This window comes from Ovis aries, chromosome 6, assembly GCF_016772045.2.
Source record: "Ovis aries strain OAR_USU_Benz2616 breed Rambouillet chromosome 6, ARS-UI_Ramb_v3.0, whole genome shotgun sequence".
NCBI classification, from domain to species: Eukaryota; Metazoa; Chordata; class Mammalia; order Artiodactyla; family Bovidae; genus Ovis; species Ovis aries.
The window spans coordinates 49280754-49286627 of record NC_056059.1 but is presented as its reverse complement, the minus strand read 5'-3'; the positions used below and the strand labels follow the sequence as shown (position 1 = coordinate 49286627).

The window sequence follows — 5874 nt, the reverse complement described above, 5'->3', positions numbered from 1 at the left end:
TGAGTTTCACAGAAGCTACCTACTTAAACTGACAAACATGATAAATTTAGCAGGATAAGAACTGCGTGACCTTATAACTTCTATAGTAAGTAGTCTACACTCCATCTTTAAGACAGTATTTTAAAAACAGTCATATTGACCAATTACACATGAAAAAATAATTAAAGCAAAATATATGGGTTTATAATTAAGTTCTTATATGATTTTTTTCATATATTTTAATGCAAGTTGGTTAGACTCACAAATCTAAGTCTAGAAATCATACTGAATTAACTCAGAGATGACATGCTGAGTCATCAGAATATTTTCTATTTTTTATCAATAAAGATGAATATCCCATGTTTCTTTTCTTTCTTCTTTTTTTTCTGAGTTTTGCAGTTTATTTATTGAAACCTCATACATACATTGCTTGGATGTAGAATTCTAAAACCATGTTTTTCCAAAAAACATGTTTATCCTATATCATGGAATAATGGATATACCAATGGAATACACAAGTCACTCAATTTGCTTCTCAATGTGTTACACAGAGAATTATTTGCTCATTTGGAAAGCATTACCTTATCTGCTTCTTCACTTTCATCATAATCATCGTCATCATCTTCAATAGCTTCTCCAGTAAAGTATAACACCGATCTTGGGATTATAGGCTCACGTAAAAAGTGACCAATTTCAAAGTCTGCAGCGAGGATAGCTTCAGAATCATTATCCAGATCTCCACTCTCAGGAACTTTAGGAGGGGCAAAAAAAATTAGAGAAAGAGCCTCAGAACCTGTTTTGGTCACAGTACGAACTGTCCCATGTCCCTTGTGATCGTTTTCAAAGTGACAATCTTCTCTTTTTCCCGATCTATCTGGCACCCTGTACAACCCGTAATTTCTGGTCCATCAAAAGGAAAGGGATCAGAATCATCTGGTTCAGATCCCATGTTTGTTAATTGCCATGTTCATCTGGCATTTTCTATTTTTAGCAGTCTTTCCCTTGAAACCCTTGCCCTGCATTACCTTTTTCCATGAATTATTTGTCAATCAGCAATAAGGAACTCCACTGAAATCCCATAACAGAAGTTCAAAAATCTGTTAACTTCAAGGTTTTCTTACCCTCATGTAAAATGTTGCTTGTCTTTCTTATTTATAAGAAAGGAGAAAGAGTTGAGGGAGTTAAAAAGATTTTAGGTGTTAAGACTTGGATACAACGTAAGCCAGGGGATTCTGCAGGTTGATACTTTTGGGAGTCTAGATAATTAGAAATTGGGTATAAAGATTTTATTTTTTTTTCTCTACAAGTTCATAACAGACAAAAACCTGAAATGGCAGCAGTTATTTATCATTGACTGAGTACACAGGAGAATTTGCACAGTATCTGCAACTACTGTCTGCAGAAAACTTGTCTTTTCAATTTCTTAAAGCTAAATGTTTAAAAACATTTTATACATAAAAAGAGGAGATTATTTTCAAAATAGTGTCTCCATTCAGCACTTTTTTTTTTTTTTTAACCTAAGACCATTCAATCTGACATATATCAGGGGTAATTAGCAGTCTTAGCAGTCTTCTGCTAACAGAATACCTGCTGTACTTAGCAGGCATTTCTTGTTCCTCATTACCCAAATTACGTTCAGGTCATATATCAAATCTTTGACAATAATGCCACTTTCATGCTTAATTGCTTAAATAAAAGTGTAATTATGGTAACTGTACTGAGATACTACTGTAAATTCTTGTAACCATGGCATTTGCCTGATGTAGATTGTGATGTCATTTGATCTACTGTATAGATTTAATAACACTAAAAATTAATGTAGCATTTGTTCCATATCAGTGGAGATTCCTCCAGATGTTAATAACATTTTAGGTAAAATTTTATTCAGTATTCTGAACATTCTATTAAATGAAGTCATAGTATTTTTATGAAAAATATTATATCTGGCATTAAGCACAGAAAAATAAATTGATAACGTGCTTCTGAGAGGGGAGATCGAAATCTTGACATATGATAATTAGCAGAATTTATATCTTGCTATGGGATATTTACGGTAATGACTGTGTTCTTAGAATACTTTTGGATCACAGCAAATATTGGCTCATAAAAAATCAAGAAAATCATGTTAGGGGAAGAAGAAAGATATTAATAGTAGTCTTAAAATTCTTGCTCTATGTTTTCTACTAATTAGCACTTTTCTAATGAGCGCTAACCAAATGAGACTTTGACATAAATTAGCAAAAAAGTTCTCAAAACTTTTAAAAGTAAAATAAATGACATATGCCAAAATGTTAATGTGGTAAGTATTTAAATGTATTAGTTATTAATATGAAAAACTTTAAACATCTTATGCTTGGGGCTGGTGCATGGGGATGATCCAGAGAGATGATATGGGGTGGGAGGTGGGAAGGGGATTCAGAATTGGGAGCTTGTATACACCCGTGGTGGATTCATGTCAATGTATGGCAAAACCAATACAGTATTGTAAAGTAAAATAAAGTAAAAAAAAAAAAAAAAAAGAATTAAAGCAAAAAATAAAAATAAAGTTTACCAGTGGTGTGAGCAAGTTGTAAGTGTGTTCCTTATTCATCGGAAAGAACCCTGGAAGTAAGTAGTCCAGGGCTATACAGAAGTTCCACATTTACCATGAATACAGACTCATTCTCTTTTCTCTCCCATTATTCTAGATAAAGGATAGAAGATTTTTTCTTAAGGGGTCAGGAATGAAATGTTCTAGGATTTGCAGGCCACACAGTCTCTCTCACAACTTACTAATTTTACTTCTCTCACAAAAAGTAATTTGCCACTGTAGCATGAAACTACTAAATACCTACTAAAATAGATATGACTGAAGGAAAGTTATGACCAACCTAGATAGCATATTCAAAAGCAGAGACATTACTTTGCCAACAAAGATCCATCTAGTCAAGGCTATGATTTCTCCAATAGTCATGTATGGATGCGAGAGTTGGACTATAAAGAAAGCTGAGTGCTGAAGAATTGACGCTTTTGAACTGTGGTGTTGGAGAAGACTCTAGAGAGTCCCTTGGACTGCAAGGAGATCCAACCAGTCCATCCTAAAGGAGATCAGTCCTGGCTGTTCTTTGGAAGAAATGATGCTAAAGCTGAAACTCCAATACTTTGGCCACCTCATGCGAAGAGTTGACTCATTGGAAAAGACTCTGATGCTGGGAGGGATTGAGGGCAGGGGGAGAAGGGGACAACAGAGGATAAGATGGCTGGATGGCATCACCAACTCGATAGACGTGAGTTTGAGTGAACTGGGTGATGGACAGGGAGGCCTGGTGTGCTGCAATTCATGGCATTGCAAAGAGTAGGACATGACTGAGCGACTGAACTGGACTGGTATTCCAGTAAAACTGCCGTCAACTACAAACTGGTATTTGTCAAGGATATTTGCCATCTGCCTCAGCAGAGATTGAATCTCATACTTCTGCAGCTGTTGACTTTCAACATGACCTTGAAGGCAGTTCAAGGTGGAGAGTGAGGCACTGTGTGCTCCACAAAAACTGGTAGAGTAAGTCTGTATGTAGTCAGATATTTTCATGAATCGATTTCATGATTCCAATCCTTGTATTTGCTCTTACCTAGAAAAGCACTAAATCATTTCATGGTGATAGCAGCTTCTCCTGATTAGCAAAAGACCCTTTTTTAGTAAGCATGTGATTACATTGAACTCCCCCTTCACCAAAATCGTATATATTGATCTTCCCTCACTGCCTCTTTGGAGCAGTCTCTCACAGCTCTCCGAGTTTGCTGTCCCCATTTTGCCCCAAATTAAACTTAACTCACAACCCTCGAGTTGTGCATATTTTTTGGTCAACACTGTACAAAGTAAAACAAGTGATGGGATGGGTTTATTTCATGGATGACAATTATACTAAGCTCTCTTTCAGAATGTGGCTTTCATCCTCAAGGTCAATTCATGACTCAAGATGGCTGTCAGAGGTCTAGATGTAATATTCTAAGTGAAAGCCAGAAGAATTGCAGATACTAAAGGATCAAATGGTCTTCCTTCACTGAGAATAAGCCCTTTTTAAATTGAGTTTCAATGAGGACCTGCACAATATTTTTATTTACATCTCTGTTTAATAAATAATCTGAAAGATCTTTATTCTTGATTCCTAAAAAATAAGCACTAAATGCTTAAAACAGAATTGGGTGGCTGTTGTCTCCAGTTCCTGGGAAGTAACCTCTAAATCCTTGGAATTTCCCTAGGGAAGTGTTTTTGTTATTTATGGTGGGTCCCTGGGACCAAATCTGATAGTTTATGTTAATGAGATTGCCTAGGGTGGAGCCTACACATTACAGAAAGAATAAATATGTGGTTAGAGATTTGGGGCTTTGAGCCATATCAGCCAACCCCCAGGAAAAAGAGAGAATTGGAGATTGAATTCAGCCATATAAACAATGATTCAATTAATCATGCCTATAGAATGAAACCATAATAAAAACTCAGACACTGATGTTTGAGTAATTTTCCTTGGCTGGCAATTCTCTGCATATTATCACACACTGGTGTGTCCAAAGGCATATCGTGAAGACAAGAAAGTTGTACATTTTGGAACTTCCCAGACCACATCTTATGCATTTCCCCCTCAGACTGGTTCTGATTAGTATTATTTTGTTTTGATAAATCTAATCATAAGTACAGTGTTCTCCTGAGGTCTGTGAATCATTCTAGAAAAAGTATTAAATTTGAGTGAATGGTAAGAACTCTTTAATTGTAGCTCGTGATCAGAATGGGGATCTCTGAGACTGTGTCTAGCATCTGAAGTAAGGCAAAAGCAGTTTTGTGGAGAATGATGCCCTTAATCTGTGAAGTTTGGCTTGAATCCAGGTAATTAAGTCTCAGAAGTTATTGCAATTTCATTTGCCAGAAGTTAGTCATTTGACTACATCTAGATTTAAATTAGATTTTTAGACTCATATTTCCATACCACCATTGGGCTTAGAATACTGCCCACATATCCTATAACTAAGCTAAATATTTGGGATTCTAGCTTGAACTAAAGGAGATCATGTGAATTGAATCGCCAGTCTATGTCTGACGCAGGATGCAGCATGCTTGGGGCTGGTGCATGGGGATGACCCAGAAAGATGTTATGGGGAGGGGAGGTGGGAGGGGGGTTCATGTTTGGGAATGCATGTAAGAATTAAAGATTTTAAAATTTAAAAAATAAAAAACTAAAAAAATAAAAATAAAAAAATAAAGGAGATCAGTCTTGAGTGTTCATTGGAAGGACTGATGTTGAAGCTGAAACTCCAATACTTTGGCCATCTGACGTGAAGAGCTGACTCATTTGAAAAGACCCTGATGCTAGGAAAGATTGAAGACAGGAAGAGAAGGGGATGACAGAGGATGAGATGGTTGGATGGCATCAGTGACTCAACAGACATGAGTTTGGGTAAACTTAGGGAGTTGGTGATGGACAGGGAGGCCTGGCATGCTGCAGTCCATGGGGTCTCAAAGAGTCAGACACAACTGAGTGACTGAACTGAACTGAACTGAACTAAAGCTTGAATTACTTGGACATCTTCCTTCAAAAAAAGGTCATATTCCTTCAATAATTAACTTTATCATGTTTCACTTTTTGGTTTGCTTCAGCTATCACAGTAACAGCAAGACTACATAGTCATCTAGCAAGTCCTTTAATTTACTTCTCTTCATAAGTCAGTTGAAAAATTAAGAAATTTCTCATCTTCCTACTACCACATCTGAAAACTTCCTTTGGTCTGTACTCATATTTTCCTGTGATCCTTTGAATTACAAAAGTAACAAGAAGTATTTGCTCTATCAAAAACAAATTATCTTCCTAGTTTCCATGTTCCATCACTTATGACTTATCAAGGACTTTGATTTAATTAGTGCAT

General features: G+C 36.2%; 1 pseudogene; it reads right to left on the bottom strand.

Annotated features, from left to right (window-relative positions):
• Window positions 1–542: 542 nt before the first annotated feature.
• Window positions 543–928, bottom strand: LOC101107356 (nucleosome assembly protein 1-like 1; annotated as a pseudogene).
• Between the last annotated feature and the right edge of the window lie 4946 nt (window positions 929–5874).